This window comes from Xiphophorus hellerii, chromosome 14, assembly GCF_003331165.1.
Source record: "Xiphophorus hellerii strain 12219 chromosome 14, Xiphophorus_hellerii-4.1, whole genome shotgun sequence".
Classification (NCBI taxonomy): Eukaryota; Metazoa; Chordata; class Actinopteri; order Cyprinodontiformes; family Poeciliidae; genus Xiphophorus; species Xiphophorus hellerii.
Genome location: NC_045685.1, coordinates 3,680,172 through 3,696,881, shown reverse-complemented (window position 1 = coordinate 3,696,881; position 16,710 = coordinate 3,680,172). Strand labels below are relative to the sequence as shown.

The 16,710-nt window shown below is 40.1% G+C and overlaps 1 protein-coding gene across 7 annotated transcripts in view; it reads right to left on the bottom strand.

Moving 5' to 3' along the window:
* nrxn2b (neurexin 2b) overlaps nucleotides 1–13,756 on the bottom strand; it is an 813,260-nt gene extending 799,504 nt beyond the window's left edge. For 4 of the 7 annotated variants that reach the window (XM_032584253.1, XM_032584256.1, XM_032584255.1 and 1 more), the window contains exon 1: nucleotides 13,552–13,755. The gene's annotated coding sequence lies outside the window, so the exon portion shown is untranslated. Of the gene's footprint in view, nucleotides 1–13,519 lie in introns of all 7 variants that reach the window. The other 3 variants (XM_032584259.1, XM_032584258.1, XM_032584254.1) reach the window with 2 other exon arrangements.
* Between the last annotated feature and the right edge of the window lie 2,954 nt (nucleotides 13,757–16,710).

Below are 16,710 nucleotides of genomic sequence, written 5' to 3'. Positions count from 1 at the left end.
AGCTTGGAAGAATTGCACCAACAAGTTCCCATTTGTATTAAGCTACTATTGTCTTTACTTTTGGGCTGCACAGCCAATCAGCTCTAATGAAAATGAATAGCTCTACCGGATTGGCTGCTTTGCAAACAACAGCCAATAGCATTGCACCAAGGCGTTTAATCTCCTAAAGTTACTTTTTTTTTTTTAAATATACAGTATATTTTAGATTTTTTTTTAATTATATATTTATTTTGTTATTTGCATCTTATGACTTTTGCTTGTAGGATTCAAATTGTCTTGGAACTTTTTTAAAATTTCTTTTTCATTCTGTCTCTTATTATTAATGTGCGAGTACTGTATGTAAAATTCCTCAAAATTATTTTTGAATTGAGATATGCGATATGAAAAAAACAACAACATTCAGTTCCACAGAGAAAAAAAAATATCCACCAATACTGAACCGTTGATCCTCTGTACGAAGCTCCGTCTGAAGGGAAACGCACGTCGCAAATCTGTTTTGTCAAAAAAAAAAAAAAAAAAACACGCATGGTGTTCGGTCCACTTCGCAATTGTTGACGACTCTATCACACACACAAAAACCCCCAACAGGTTATATTTCATGACGGAACTGGGTAAAAACCTTTGCGTGGCTTTACAAAAAAAAAACAAAAAAAAAAACATGACAAATCATCCAAAATATACCATGTTTCTCCGGTACGCACAGCGGACTTTAGTTTAATATTTCAGCGAACGTAGGGAACCCCTTTTGCAATAAAGAAAATTTTAGACTTTTGGGGGGTTTTTTTAGAACACCAGATAGTGAGTCTGAGTTTTGTTGAACAGGAGAACCAAACACTGCTTTGTCTGGACGCTGACTTGCTCCGGGCCACACAGGTGTGACTAAGTCGTATAGATTCATGGCTGATGGCGCAGCAGGGTTAGTGAGGGGAGAGTGGGTAACTAGAGCAGAGTGCATGGCTTGCAGATAGCCGCCTCCTCGGAGGATATGGCTCGGCAAGAGTGTTAGCTTTCGATCAATAATACTCAGAAGAAGTTTGATAGGGCTTTGGAGGAGCACACTTTGGGGAAACCTAAGAGCTCTGTGGAGTTTCTGTAATCTGTCTTTGTTTGCCGTGTTTCCCTGATCTCCACTTCTTTTGTTTTGTTTTCTCTCCCGGTATCTGTCCTTGAATCTCCGTCAGCTTTCCCCATCAACACTCGGCTTCTAACCTCGCAAGAACGCACGCGGCTGTTTTCACCCTGGTTTGTTAACCAATATGCCTGAAACTAAATTCAGATGTGAAAAGTAATGGGATTTTTTTGTTGTTGTTGTTTTTTTGTTTTTTTTTGTGGTTTGTTTGTTTTCACACAGATTAAAACGTGCGGCGAAGCGATCTGGCAAAGGTGAGGCAGAAACCCAGAGGAAAAAAAAAAAACATCAACATGAAAGGGATCACACGCAACTCTGCTGCTGTTATGATCTCTAACACACACACACACACACACGCCCCCCCACACACAGTTGCATTTCTACCCTTAGGACTATCCATTGACTTCTATTCATGTTAGTAACTAAATTTTATTTAACCCAAACCAGTAGTCTATTTATAACCTTACACCATATTTGGACTGCATGGCATTTGGTTCCCATAAAGCCAACTGGCTTCAGAAATGGTCCCGAGCAGAATAGCTAAACAAGTCCACGCACACACACACGCACACACACCCGCCCATATATTCCCAGAACTTTCCCAGGGAGTAACTGGGAGCTTGTGTCGCCATACAAGCCAAACGGTCGTATTACAGCAGGTTGGACAATGTCAGCACACAGATGAAATGTTGGAAGGCTCCATTTGGAACGAGTAGAGACACACACACACACACACGCAGTGAGGAAGTTGGAAACCTGGAAGTGCTAAACACTCTTGATTAACACCGCTGATCACCGCTGATGGGAGGAACGGCTCTAATCCCCAAAACAACTAGACGTGTCTTAAAACTCATTTCTGAGCTGTTATTCCAGAGACAGGAGCTTCAGACTGAGAATGCGAGTACAAGAACATCTGATAAAAAAACAAGAAAAAAAAGTATTGTATTTATTTGCTCTGTTAATGTTTTCCGTGTGGCGGGCCAGTCAGGGCCTTCAATAGACGTCAACTATACGTGAACAATACGCACGTTGTGCAGGACAATGAAGGAACTAAGCACCACACCAAGCGACAGGCATCCAATAAACAAAAATACGCCAAAGAAAGCAGTAATGCAGCCCAACAATGCATATCAAGCAATACATCAACAAAATGCACGGGCAACAGCGCACACTATTGAATAGCCAGCAATTTAGCAAAGCTTTTCCATGTTCCCCAGTTAAGCTCAACAGCAAGCCAAACTGCTCAAATAGCGCATGTGAACAATTGAAAGAAAAAATATTAAGTAAAGTTTGTATGAGAATGTAGGCTAATAGAAAAGTAACACTCACCCATTACTTGTAAATAAAATCCACACTGTGTTGTGCTCAGTGCTAGCTGTTAGCCACTCGTCGGTGTGGGTTCTCCATTATTAATTATTTCTTTTTTATCCATGAATTAGCGTCTTTAAAAAAGCAATTTTAGTGAGTTTGCAACTATGTCAACCGGAGTTGAAGCGGATGCGGCTGCCATTTTGTAAATACGAAGTTCACTACAGTGACGGGGAATGCAGGGGAAGCTCTCTACTTACAGACTGTCATTGTATGTCAATTTTGATTGGCTGATCATTTTGTCAGCCATTTTGACGAGGGGTTAGCTGAATTTGTACAGCAGGTCCTGAGGCGGAGCCGCTCGCCAGATATGTTTATGGCACTTTTTAAAAGTAGGAAATTATAGTAATACCCCAATAATACCGATAAGCAATTAAATTACAGATCAAACTAAATATGATTAAAACATTTTACACTTTTTCTTTTCAATTTTCTAGGAAATTTCAGAGAAGGCCCACCACTGATGTTTTCTAACTTATTAGTATCTTATTCCAGTTTCTATCTGTTCCTGGAATGGTATTGCTTTGTCTTGTCTCCCAAACACTGTTGACTTGTTTTAAAAGACAGAACCTTTAAGAAAAAGCAAACAAAATCAGTAGACATAGAGATAAGTTAAACCCTGCATGAATTTACAAATACATTTGTTTGTCTTAATAAGTTTCCGTTATAATAGATATAAATAAAATGAAAATAGAATGCTTTTAATCTCTACACAAGGGCAATTTTGCACACAGAAACTTTATAATTGATTTTATTTTTGGCGTTGGTTTTGTTTGGTTTTTATTCTGTTCTTATTTAATGTTTCTGGTTGTTGCTGTTTTATTTTGGATATTTAAAATGTTTTGTAGTTCCAGTGTGAACTTTACTAGTCTTTCAGAGGGCAAAAATACATTTTTATCAATATGTTGCTTTAAAATGGTCTCAAAACATCAACATTGCTACAATTTATCATCCAGTAAAATGTCCTTTCCCCATTAAATGCTGCTGTTCTGCTGCTCCGTCAGTAGAATTTAATGGATTTCACAAAAAAACCTGTAAAAAATTTTTTTAAAAACCCAAAAAACAGAAAAAAACCCCCCATTTATTCATATATTTTAATGAATGAACGAAAATTTTAGGTTTTTATCATATTCATCAGCATACAGCACATGTATGAACCAATTGAGCATCTCTCCATCTCTTGCTACATTGCTCTCGGAAAGGTATGTTTTTGGTTTTTACTGATATTTCTAAACAAAGACACAAAGATTATGGAGTCGACATTTCAAAGCGGCGTCATCGTTACAAGATAGTCATTTATTGCAGTTGACACAACAACATTAAAGAAACAGCAGCCTCTGTTTACAGTTCTTTGAAAATATAAAACCTTTAACTAACCCTGGAATTAAAAAAAAAGCTGCCAGCATTTCCAAACCCAGCAAGTTTTATAACAATAGGCTAAAAGTTTAAAAAGACACAAAACATAAGTTATTGTAAGCCTTCTAATTTTCTGACTGAAGTCTTGCTTTCTCTCACTCTCTCGCAGCCTGAACGTATCACAGACAATACCACAAACATTATAGAAAGTGAAGTTTTCTTTTAAATAGCGTTTTATGTCACTGTGTTCTTTTGAGCATCATTGTGGCTTATTTCGAGTGGAAATAGCAACATTTGTTTTAATAATAAAATAAAGTTTTTAACAGCAAATAACACCAGAGTGCGCTGTGGCCTGTGCTTATTCATGGTGCTTTCTGTGAGCAAAATGAAGGTAGGATTTTTGAGTTTCCAAACTCTCATCAGTGCTGCCACTAAAACATTTCCACTCGGTTGTTTCTCAGGAGCCATTGTACTTGAAAAAAACTGTTTCCATGGAGTTTTAAAAAAAAATTATTTTTTTTTACAACAAAGACAAATGACATTCAGTAAAGTTTCTACTTTGAAGTGTTTATCTTAATTACTAGCACTCCACAGAATAAAACACATTTATAATTAGAATCATACTGCACTTTGTTTGCTCCATTACCTCCCAGTTGATACAGAGGAAGTGCGTCTCTAAGGCGCAGCATGGAGGCAGGGGGTCTGCTCACGGCTCACATCATCACAACCATCCGTGTTTTCACTGATTTGTTACAAATGCTTGACACGCCGTCTTGATAAAACAGGATTACTTGCATTAGAAACTTCTAAATAAGTCACATTTTGAATCGGCTACGCAGTGTTTACGCCACGTGACAAAAAATCAATTCATATTGATGAGTTGATTTCGTATAGATTTTGAAAGCTTGTGCAATTTATCATCCAAAAGAAAGAGGCTGAATACAAGAGCAACAACAGTCATGAACACAAGAGGAGCTTTAGGGGGACTTCAGCACTCCTAAAAAATATAAAAATAAAAACAATTACTTCTGTTTTATGAAACAGCCTTGTCTCAAACCTGAGATTTACCAAATACATTTAGATACAAATGAACTTATAGAATCTGACGGGAACCTCTCTTTTGGATCTTCCTGTGTTTGCAGTTATTTTATATGCAGAAATCTGCTTTGATTTGTTTTTTAATTTAACACAAGCTTTTATTTTGAAAGTAACAGCCCTGTCTTTCCCCTTTTGGGTCTGGATCTAAACTGTAGCGCAGAGAATCAGCGGGCCTTTGGCCTGGTGTTGCAGAGGGAGACAGACTCTTCCCAGGTAGGTACATTTAGGAGAAATTAGAGTTATTTTATAGAATCATAACTGAGAAGTAATAAATAAGGTTGTTGCTTTAAAGAACCCCAGTTTTAGAGGTAACTGAGACTAAAAAGGAAAAAGCAACAGACTGACTAAAGAGGGAAAAAAATATGTTAATCTAAAAGCTTTGCTAACAGCGCAGCAACATCAGTAAACATTTTTAATGAATATTTTACACTATTGATTCTGTAGATATTATATATTAATTTTAATCAAAATTAGCTCAAATTATGTTAATTTTATATTCAACATAAGCTAGTGCGGTTGATCACATAGGAATTTCTTTCTATGTCAGCAGTAGAACGCAGTAGCCATTGTTGAAAGCCAGTCATGCATAACGCACAAGTCATCGTTTTTCACACATTTTTTGGTTTACCTGTTGTCAGACCTTTGTGTTTTGGTCCAACCAAAATGTGGTTACCGTGTAAACAAGAGGCATTTTCGCTGTCCTGCCATCGCCATGTGAACGGGGCCTAGATAAATCCTCACAACAATTCAGAGAAATAAGTAATCGTACCATTTGTACTTTGGTTAGGCCTCATTCGGGGTTGCTGATCCACCTTCAGAAGCAAACACCTAGAAACCTTAGTGACCACTCAGTCAATCCCACCAAGCTGCTGGTTGGACTGGAACAGCTGAGCGACGCTCTCTAACTGGCTTCACCCCTCCACCTCTCAACCCCCCACCTCCTCCTCTTTTTCCCATTATTCTGACACATTTAGCCTTCACACATTTCATCTCTGCATTTTCTCCTTTTCAAACGTGTAAAGTGGCGGCCAAGTGGCAGATCGCCATGATTGTGACACGGGGCTTCATTTGCTCCTGACAAATAGGACGATGAGAGAGAGAGAGAGAGAGAGAGAGGAGTGAAGAAGGGGTGTGGAGGTGGGACTACGGGGAGGGGTATACATCAACATCAGAGAGGCTACTATAAGCTGGAGCAGCAGCACTTATTCCACAAAGAAAAATTAACAATTCAATAAGCGAGATGAAAATAGTTGGTGCTTGAAAGCCAAAAACGCAGAACTCCAAAAACAGCAATAAAGCAAAGTTAGATTGAGGCTGAGTGCCCAATGTTTTTTGTTTTTTTCTTATCTATAAAATTATTATTTTTTATTTATTTTTTATTTGTTGGACCCCGAATCACTAAAAACTGTGTCAGCTGTCATCGTTCTGCGGCACTTCTCTATTATGGGGTCATTACCACAGAGAGGACGGCGCTGGGTAACTGTTTGACCCTCTGTGCTCAGCCGACGTCCTTGGCTCTCTGTGTGAGAGTTCTGTCGAGGGAAACGCTCCCTGCTCCTTCCTGTCTGCAAACACATTGGCAAAAAAAACCCCAAACCAACGATGACAATGGAAGCGTGATTAAGGTCCGCCGAGTTTACCGCACCAGAACGAAGCAGAACCACCTTTTGTTTTTTATTTTAATCAGCTATGGTGGTCTCCGTGCAACGATTGTGGCTTGTGGAATAGTCGCCTCTCTCTCTCTCTCTGTTTCTCTATCGCTTCGTGGAGGAGCGGTGAGCATTTGTGTGGATGCATCAGCAGACACTATCTCAATATCATGACCTCCAGCCGCCTCCAGGTGGCCCCCTGTTGTTCCGTTCATTCATCCTCAGCGTTAGGCCCGGTTTCAGACGGTGAATGGACAGGGAGAAGTGGCGAGGCATAGTGAGTTTATTAATAGCAACACTTCATAATGCAGGAAGAGGTGAGAAGGCTCTTTAGCTTTCGTCTAAATATATGGACAAAACGCTTGCGGATCTCTGAAGCGCTGCCCTCCAGGGGTCAGATGACTGAAGCGCTGTTCGAAGCTTCCAAGCTGTTCTGCTGAGATGCAACACAGAAGGTGGGCGGTGAAGACGGAAACAGAAACAAGAGCCGTGACAGTCTCTGCTGGTGGCACGCCCAGGGATGCCCCCCACTGGCTTCAGTTCAACTCGGCTTGAATTCTTTATGAATACGACGATACCTCACCAACCAATATCCGCATGCTGACATGTTACCCTGGATGCTAACGGGCTACTCTGTTTGCCGTTTTAATCCTTTCAGAGACTTTGTGTCTATCTCCGAAATTCAATTACTGAAAAACATGGGTACACCCTGGACAACTCGTGTACAGGTCGAAGGTCAAATAGGAGAAGCATATTAACCTAACAGAGACCTTAAATGTCTGAGAGAGCCAGATTAACACAATATATGCTACAGAAAATACAAAGATTATGCAAAAGCTGAACCTTTCAGCAGCAAAACAGTGGAAGCATCTACCGTACTGTTGGAAAAATGTTTCTTTAAATTAAATCACTGATTTAAGTCATTTAGTCATTTGCTGCCCTTTGACTTTATATTTCTAGACAGTCTAGTTTCTCACAGCTGTCCCCCGAGAGGAACCATTCTTCAGGTAAGCACAATACATCATCATCATCATCATCATCATCATCATCAACAGTCGCTGGTGTTCCCTTTCCTAATGAGAGGGAAAAGTGTGATATTTTTAAGCTCCAGCCACAGCAGCTGCCTCTGTGCGGCAGTAATTCAGGTCAAGCAGCTCTCCAGCAGGTGCTAAACATGCCCACCACGCCAGGAACATTAACTGGCACCGAAAGACTCCTGGGGTCAAAGGTTTTCTCAGGTCTAGACTGGGTGCAACCTGAGGGAGATGACACCTGAGAGGAAGCCAAGAAAGCTGGGAGACAAGAGGCCTTTCTGTCCGCTTCACGCAGCAGCTAGGTCTGCTCTCTGTACGACATTACAAACGCTGTGGCGTCGAACAAAAAAAAAAAAAAGAAGAAGAAAGGATTGCTTGAACCTGTTCAAAGAGGAGCCATATGGTAATGCAAATATTTCACATCAAGCTCTCACTAGAGGCTACAACGCACGTCTTTATTAATTCAGTGGCAGAGCTTGCTTTTTTCTCTCTCTCTCTCTCTTTTTTGAGGTTTACTCAGATATGATAAGAAGGGGCTGGGATTACATTACTTCCAACCATTTGAGGGAAGAAAGAGAATCCCTCATATAAGATTCAAATGCATTTGCGAGCTCTGATAAATGAATTCATGACTCAATCTTCGTGGAATACAGTGGCGTGCGTGGCGCCGAGCCAGAACTTTTTTGAAAGTCTCACAACTCCTTCTCAATTAGACGAACCACAGGCAGGTTGTTTTAAAAAAAAAAATACAAACAAAACACAAGTCTGCTTTGAATTTAACCGATGTCATCATGTGAAAACTTTTGTCTTTTCCTCTGGCTCTGCCTGCAAGACTTTGACGTACCCAGTGACAAATTTCCTGCCAGAAAAACTGATATCTGTCTCCATCCAGTCACCTTTTTTTTTTTTTTAGCATGGAGGTTAAACAGCTTCATGGGATTGCAGCCACGGTGTTTTGTTTCTCATCCTTTCCCGTCTCAGTCACAAATGATTCCATCAAATCATTGACCATAAGTGGCACTGCTCTGTTTTGCATGATAGTCCACGCTAAAGGCGCCGTCTTCAAAGGCTACAGGTTGCAGGTCGTCAAGACAACCGGCTGGACGGACAGCATTTTCCAGAGTCAGTAACATCTCTTGGATTTTCACGTTTCCTAACGTCATAACCGCAGACTTCAACAAGTCTTGTTGTAATTTTATCCGACTGACCAAAACAAAAGTAGCGCATTATTGCAAATAAGACAGGAATTACAACGGTATTCAAAATGTTTTATAAAGCTCTGAGAAGTGTACATTTATCTCAGCAATCTTTGCTCTAATAAAAACCCAACCAGCCGCATCCAGAGCTCGCCTAATCATTAATTTTACCTCCGTGGGTTTAATTTGATCTCTGTAGCTCTCTGAAGGACCGCTGAGAGCGTTGGCGAACAAACAGAATCGTGGAAACCGACAAACCTGGCAGACAGGTCACGGAGAAAGTCGTCGAGAAGTTTAAAGCAGGATCGGTTTGGGAAACTTTTCACCGGCATCTACTCAGCGCGACTCAACTGGGCTCGGCTTGGTTGTTGGGTTTCCCACTAGTAAAGGTTACATGGTACCGACTTTGCTCCGAAGTCAGGCAGAAGATATTATGTCTGAAGATTGCTGGTTACTCACTATGAGGTGGATTAACTGGTTCCATCACAAGAGTGACTCCTTTACAATATTTAGACCCACTGTTTGTAAAAACTCACAAAAACGACTGAGCGCATTTGGAGCTGGAAATTGACAACATCACAATGGTCCAAAGATGAGGCCCATTTTGTGCTTGTTGCGTTGAATTGTGTTTGTGTCACATACGGATCACAAAGTGTTACTTTTCGACCTCTGGGGTCGTCAGGATAACGCCACCTACATAGTGCTGGAGCTCAATTTAAAAAAAAAAAAAGAAAACAAATTTAATTTAAAAAGACCTGGAATGTCTGGGGTTCCACAGCTGAAAGACTGGATGGTACACACTCAAAAACTGTAACTTCTACTGGATCACAGACTAACGAAAATGAACTGAGCTTACTGGGGCAAAAGAATTATGCAGTGTGGTCTCAGTTCAGCACTGAAGTATACACACACCAGGGATGATTGGCTCAGGGAGACTAGACATATTCTTCTCTTCTGTTTTACCTCTGCTTCTGCACTGATTCCACCAAGAAGTTAGGACAAAAAGAAGTTTGGGATGGTCTTGTGAGCTCTGCTGGTGTTGTTGTAAGGCTCTTCAATCCACAGAGCCTTACCACCAAGAGGCTTTGGTGATCATTTCCACTTGGCCTCATTAGGACTATGTCACCAGGTGCCTCCCTCCCTCCTAACCTCTGGCAGGTCAATACCATCCCAGAGGGTTGGCTGTTCCAGGGTTTGTCCCTTTTTGGGATGTATAGGCTTCCAATCATCAAACATGCCAAAACACGCCTACCCTGTACTGGCCAATGTACCTTGGGTGCTGAGTCAGGGGGGCTTGGCTGGTACCTTTGCCTTCCTGCGGACCTATTTCTGTGTCAGCCGTAAGGATTACCCTGTGGGGTGTCTGGTGTCTGTCTGACTGGGACTGGAGTGATTTTCTGAGGCCTGCTGCTCCTAGGTGCTGAGTGTTGCAAGGTTTCCACCCTTCATACCATTCTAATATCGCTGCACCTCCAGGTGACAAATTCCCACACACAGCAACACAACTATACAAGTACGTGCAAATGTAAGTTATTCTTTTATTGACGTGGCCTGTCTACTTCGATCCAAGATGTAGTTACGATTTAATAAAGGAACCGCACGATTACAATACATACTTGCAAGATCAATTCTGCAAGTTTGATCTTGGCTGCCTTCACAAATATGCTCTGGCTTAAGAAGACCAGAGCATATGGCCTTCTTATTTTATGGAGCCAACTTCTCCATAAAGTATGCCTGACATGGTGAGACAGGCCACAAATAAAGCCGGGGTAGGCTAGAGAAGAATATTCCAAGCTTTGAGTGCAGAGAACTCTTCAGTCAGTCATCTGAGGGAAAGACAGTGACACAACGGAGAACCTATCAAGCTAGGGCAAGAAAAATCTGGTTACAGGACATATATTAGTCATAATTTCCACTAATCTGTCATTTACGGAAGAGTGGAATGAAGAAGGCCAATAGAAATCACGTATAGTTTGCCAAAAATCATGTAGGAGACACAAATATGCCATAAGTATATGTGTCAGAGCTACAGTAGAATGATCAAAGTGTATTCAGGAGTTAAAATGAGAAAAATATTCATTCTTTAGATGTGCAAAACCGGTAGAGATACACCCCAAAAGACTTGCTGGTTTAATAACAGCAAAACGTTTTGACTCAGGGCAGGCTAAATATAAATGCCTGACACATATTAGTGGAAAAATGTTGAAAACTATCCATCTGCCACATAAGGTTCCAACAAAACAAACCAAGATTTGTGGTTGTGCCCTGTGAAACGGGACGTCTCACTTTCATCACATGAAGGCCAGGCCAGTTAGAGCGTCTAACACACAACATGAACCAGATAGATGTGAATAAAGCACACAGTTGAAAAGGTGATTTTTCCCCCCTCCCCCAGCTGCATTCAAAATGCCAACTGCAATGTTGTTTCAATACCAAACGATGACATTTTAGCCGAAAATAAAACAAAAAACAAGTTCATATTCAGGTGGGTCGTTGAAAAGCCGATGTCAGAAAGTTGAAGCAAAACAAAGAGCAGCACAGGACCTCAAATCCACTCTTTGCTCTCGCTGCATAACAATTTATTCAAATTGCAGAGACATTTGCAATTATTATAATTCATCTCAACCCACAAAGGCGATGTTAAACACCTTTTGTGAAGTGCACTGAAAGCTCCCGAGAGCAAAACTGGAACTGTAGTACATAGCATGCAGGCCCATTTCCTGCTGAAGGCGTCTGCATCAGAACCTGAGCAGGTTCGCCCCAAACGAACAACATGGGGGTCAAATTTAGGAACATTTAAGAATCAGAGAGAACTTCAAGTGATGCTATTTCAAGGGAGACATTCGGTTACAAGCTGCTGGTTTAATACTGAAGCTTTTTTGTCACTTGGGTCTGGAATGGGACTTCATGCATGACGGGAAAGAAAGTTGGCATCAACTCCATTGTCACTAGCTGCATTTCCATTGACTGTGTAATTATGCAATTTGACATTTTGTAAATAAATGATCTTAATGGAAACTCTTGTTTTTTGATCAAATGTTTTGGCAGTAGGAAGAGGTGGTGGTTTTGGCCGCATTGAAATAGTTTTTTTTTTTTTGTAAAACTGCGTTGGAAACAGTTTTATGCATCACTCAAGTCACATGATCAACAACCGGATGTTGCCACTGGCACAAACCACAAAGCATAAGAGGACAGGAAGTAGCTGGATCACGACGTGGTAGTGAACAAACCTATTCACCTGTCATTTTAACAATATTTCTTATTCGATATATTAAATAAGAAACATAATAAACACAATTGCGAAATTGTGTTTTTTTATTGACAAAGTTTTGTGCACATTTGTAATGGAAACGCAGCTACCGCTTCCTTCAATTCCTTCCTGTGATGAATTTCAGGATATAGCCAGACACTGAGAACCTTCTCTGCTGTTATCAGATCTGCACTCAGCACAATTTGCGCAAGGTCAGAAATTCAGCACACAAATTGCACATAAAAAAGTGTGGCTTCTGTTTAAGTTGCCATGCTGATCATATGTTGCTTGAAAACGGTGCAAACACAGTCGGCTTTTCCTCATGTGGCGTCAGTGCGTGTCCGTCCGTCTCTTCTCACCTCAATCGCTTCTCTTTAGCACAACCGATCCAAACCCAGCTCATTTCCTAAGAAGGTTTTCTTCGATCATTGCTGGTGATCACGCGCTTGCTCTGGGAATTGTGCGTGAAGACACCGTTACGCATCACAGTGGGCGTTTTGGCGACACCGTGGCGCAGCCGCCGCGTGCCTCGGCGCGGCAAAGTCCTGCGTATGGAGCATGTCTAACTCATCGAAGCTGGTTGAATTTACCAGACACTTTACAAACAAACCCGGTGCAGTGACGAGTCCGGTCACTGCCGTCCTTTTTTCTCCGGGAAAGGAAGCGACCGCAGCTGGTAAAGAGACCATCTTACCCACCGGTGGCCTAATTTGGCATACCGCACAATTCAGGGGGCTGTGTTTGAAACATGACTTCACGATTATTACAACGCATATGATGCATGACTCGTGAAGCGAAAGGTGCAAATGTCAGTAATTTGCGCGCAAAAAAAAGGAGTTTTGCGTAAACACTCCAGATTAAAGTAGTGCATCATATGCGTTTTTCTTTCTTTTTTTTTTTAAAGGAGAGCTAAACTGATCAGCAGAATCATTGGTATCCATCCCTGCGGCAGTTAAACCCACAGAGCTCTGAAATGAAAGCGATTCCTCGGACTGAGTGTCGGGGACCTGTGTGAATAATCCCGCACAAATCGTCTGGACATTGCGTAAACACATCCACAGCGGCTCCCTGTCACCAGTCGCGGTAGGATGCTCTTATTCTTTTTTCCCCCCTAAATGTTCCCCCCACACTCTTACCACGCGTGGTTTCCAAACACTCATGTGCACCAGTTCCCTCCACACGTTGACGCGCTCACGCACACAAACACTGAACTCAGCGTGTCTACTTAGAAAGCAGCCAAAAACAAACAGCACAGCGCAGATCTCCTCCAAAAAAACATTGAGCCATTACGCGTCATCTGTGTTCTGCTTCTTCATTCTAGAAAACAGCACGCATTTATAAAAAAAAATAAATAAAAATAAAAATAATAAAAAAATCATGTCATCATGTGTAGAGCCCTGTTTTCTAATCCCCATAGCCAGAGAAAATAAAACAGTCACCTCAGTAAAAAGAAGGGGGAAAAAGTCCTTACTTGTATCTTCGGATAATTCCGTTATTCTCCAGACAAGCCAAGATTTATTAATATCCTCCGGAATAGTTAAAGCGTTTTTTTTTTCTTTCTTTTTTTTATCCAGAGCGTAGAGCAGAGCAGATTTTCTTTCCCCCCTTTCTCCTTCAAGACAGATGTGAACGGTCCTGCCCGAGTCGCTCCACCTGCATCCTCTGCCGTCAAGGCAGACACCAGGCAGGAAACGTGTCTTCGGAGTCCCCCGTCCTTTCAAAGTAAAACTCCGGCTCTTCAAAACTGGCGTCCAGACTTTTATTGTCTAACGCCGGCTGCGGCGCAGGTGCCTTGACGACGCCTCCGCCTAATTCTACTAGAGATGGAGTCACAGCGGCATCGGCAGCAGCAGCAGCAGCATCAGGAGCAGCAGCAGCAGCAGCAGCAGCAGCAGCAGAGGCGCCCGCACCGCAAAGGCCGCCCACCAAGGCGCGCCCCGTTCCGGCTGCAGAAGGTGGCACAGCCCGGTGCGAGGGAGAGGGGAGGGAGGGGAAATAATGCAGGCTTTATAGCCCACCTCACTGAAAATGGTAGTGACTTTCCAAGAAACAGTGATGATAAAAGAAGATCACGGTTTTGGAATGACAAAGTTATAGAGGGAAATAAAAAAAAAAAAAAAACAGAGACAAAAAATAAAAACAGCGCAAAAAAGAAATGTCAGGAGGCAGTAATGAGTTTGTGTATGTGATGTTCAGCGAGTATTCATTTTATTACTTTAAAACTTTTATTTTAATTGGAGTACCTTTTTTTTTACAGTCATATTTTCACCATTTTATTCCTCCATTTAAAAATGCGATAGTTTCACACTAAATGTTTAATTAACAAGCTGAATATTTTGCTTACAAACTAAATATTTAGCTTTATATGAAATCTTAATTTAGAAAACTAAATATTTATCTACAAGCTAAATTTAGCTCTGAGCATTTCTAAGCACAGACATTGCCTACTGTAACAATTTAAATAAGAAAAAATAGTCATATTTTCCCCCATTTCATGAATTCATTTATAGTTTATATCACAGTTTCAACCTAAATAATTATCAAACGAAATGTTTAGCTTACAAACCAATTTTACTAACATCCTAAATATGTAGCCTTATACCATATTGCACTCTGAGCTGAATATTTAGCTAGAAAACCAGATATTTAGCTAAACATTTAACTGAGCTAAATGTTTAGCTAGATATCGCTGGCTAAATATTTAATTACAATATTTAGACAGCAAATATTTAGCTTTTATTTAGCTAACATGCTAAATATTAAGCTAAATACTTAGCTAACTATTTTATTCTAGATATTGAACTAACAAGCTAAATATTTATTCTGAAACTGCTATCTAGCTAATGATTTAGCTCATAGCTAAATAGCTAAAGTGCAACATGCTGAGAACCAGAAGTGAACTACCAAAATAAAAGCTGAGTCTTGCAAACCTTTAACTCCTAATGAGTCGCTTCAGTTGTTGCTCCCATCACCTCTTCATCGTTGTTTCTTTTCCTCTCCACATTTTAACTTAAAGCATTGGTTGAGCCATTTTAATGGTAATACAGATGTTTACAATGAATCCACAGCAACAGTGACTCCTCCAGCTAACCACCAATAGTTTATAGCCAGACTCCATGACCAAGCTTCTATTTTGATAGTCGACTTTTGGTAATCAGCACATGAATTTACATATAAAGAATTACTTAACTCTCAGCTAAATATTTAGCTAAGTATTTAGCTAGCTAACAAGATATCTAGTTTGGAGCAAAATACTTAGTTTCTAAACTATTTATTTAGTTTGTAAATTAAATATTTGGTTTGAAACTGTTACAATTATAAATGATTGAATGACATGGTGAAAATGGCAGTTTGAAAAAAATGAACCCAAATTTCATTCTTCTTATTGCCTCCTGAATAACCCAAATTAGTGCTTTTAATTTTTGACTGTGAAACTTTACAAATGACACCAAAAACATTTTTTCACAATTTTTCAAATGCAGTGTTATCTCCAGCTCAGTTTGCCCTTCCACAAATGTTACAAATACAATTTAACTTTCATTTGTGCGTTGTCACTTTGGTAAAAACTCAGCTTGAGGATGTTATATGTACTTAATTTAATTTAATTAATTATATAGATTTTAATGTGTAAAAATGTTTAAACATATTTTACTGCTTTTTTTTTCTTTACGTACAAAAGTTACAGTATGGAACTGTTGTATTCACACGTTTCTGGTATGCCCTTAAATCAGACGCACCAGCAATATCTGCAGCGGAGGACAAATCTGCTTCTTTTGGTTCACTCTGGGTTTATCTTTGCTTCAAAAATTGATCTAATGGAGTGCTGGTAAAAAAAAAAAAAACTGTTGTTGATTTTAAGTTGTTCTAAAATAAGTTAGTCTTTCAGCGAAGCTATTCAAGCTGAAAATAGCATCGCAATGCTAAACATGTAGCAGCAGCACAGACGCTAACCCTAATGTCAGGGTTCACTAGCCACATTTCTAAAGAAGTTCCATGAATGTTCCTGGAACTCTGGCAAACTGAACTTGGTTGGACTACATAGAAAACAGATTAAAAACAATAAAAATATTTGTTATTGAGCTCATATGCCTATTTATGTAATAATTTGGTAGCAGAAAGGATTTCTGAATTGAAAATGTTTATTTTGTTGATATGTAGTTTTCAATTAAGAGATAGAGCAAAGAAACACACAGCTGGCAAAACGAACGTTGTTGGACTTGAAGAGGTTGACTTTTACATAATACTGGCCCTTTTAAACTGTTTTCCCAATCAGAATGTCTGTCTAAGACGGAGTTAACTCACTGAAAAATATCTATCATGGTCTGAAACTCTGAATTCTGAAATGCGCTTCACTTTACTGGTTTGTTTGGAAAGAAAATCACTTCTGCTGTTTTTGATGTGACTCACTAATCATTTGGCTTGGGAAATATTTCAGTGGTGTTCCAGCAGTTAATCATGTTCAGATAAAACATACAAAATGTGTTTTCCTGCATCATAAACTAAGTTATTTCCCTCAAGCATCTTGGAATGTAAGAATGGTCTTATCTATGCTGTTTTTCCCTGTATGGTTAGCAGTTTGATGATATAGCATGCCATGCAGACCACACCACATGATGCATATGGACAGAAA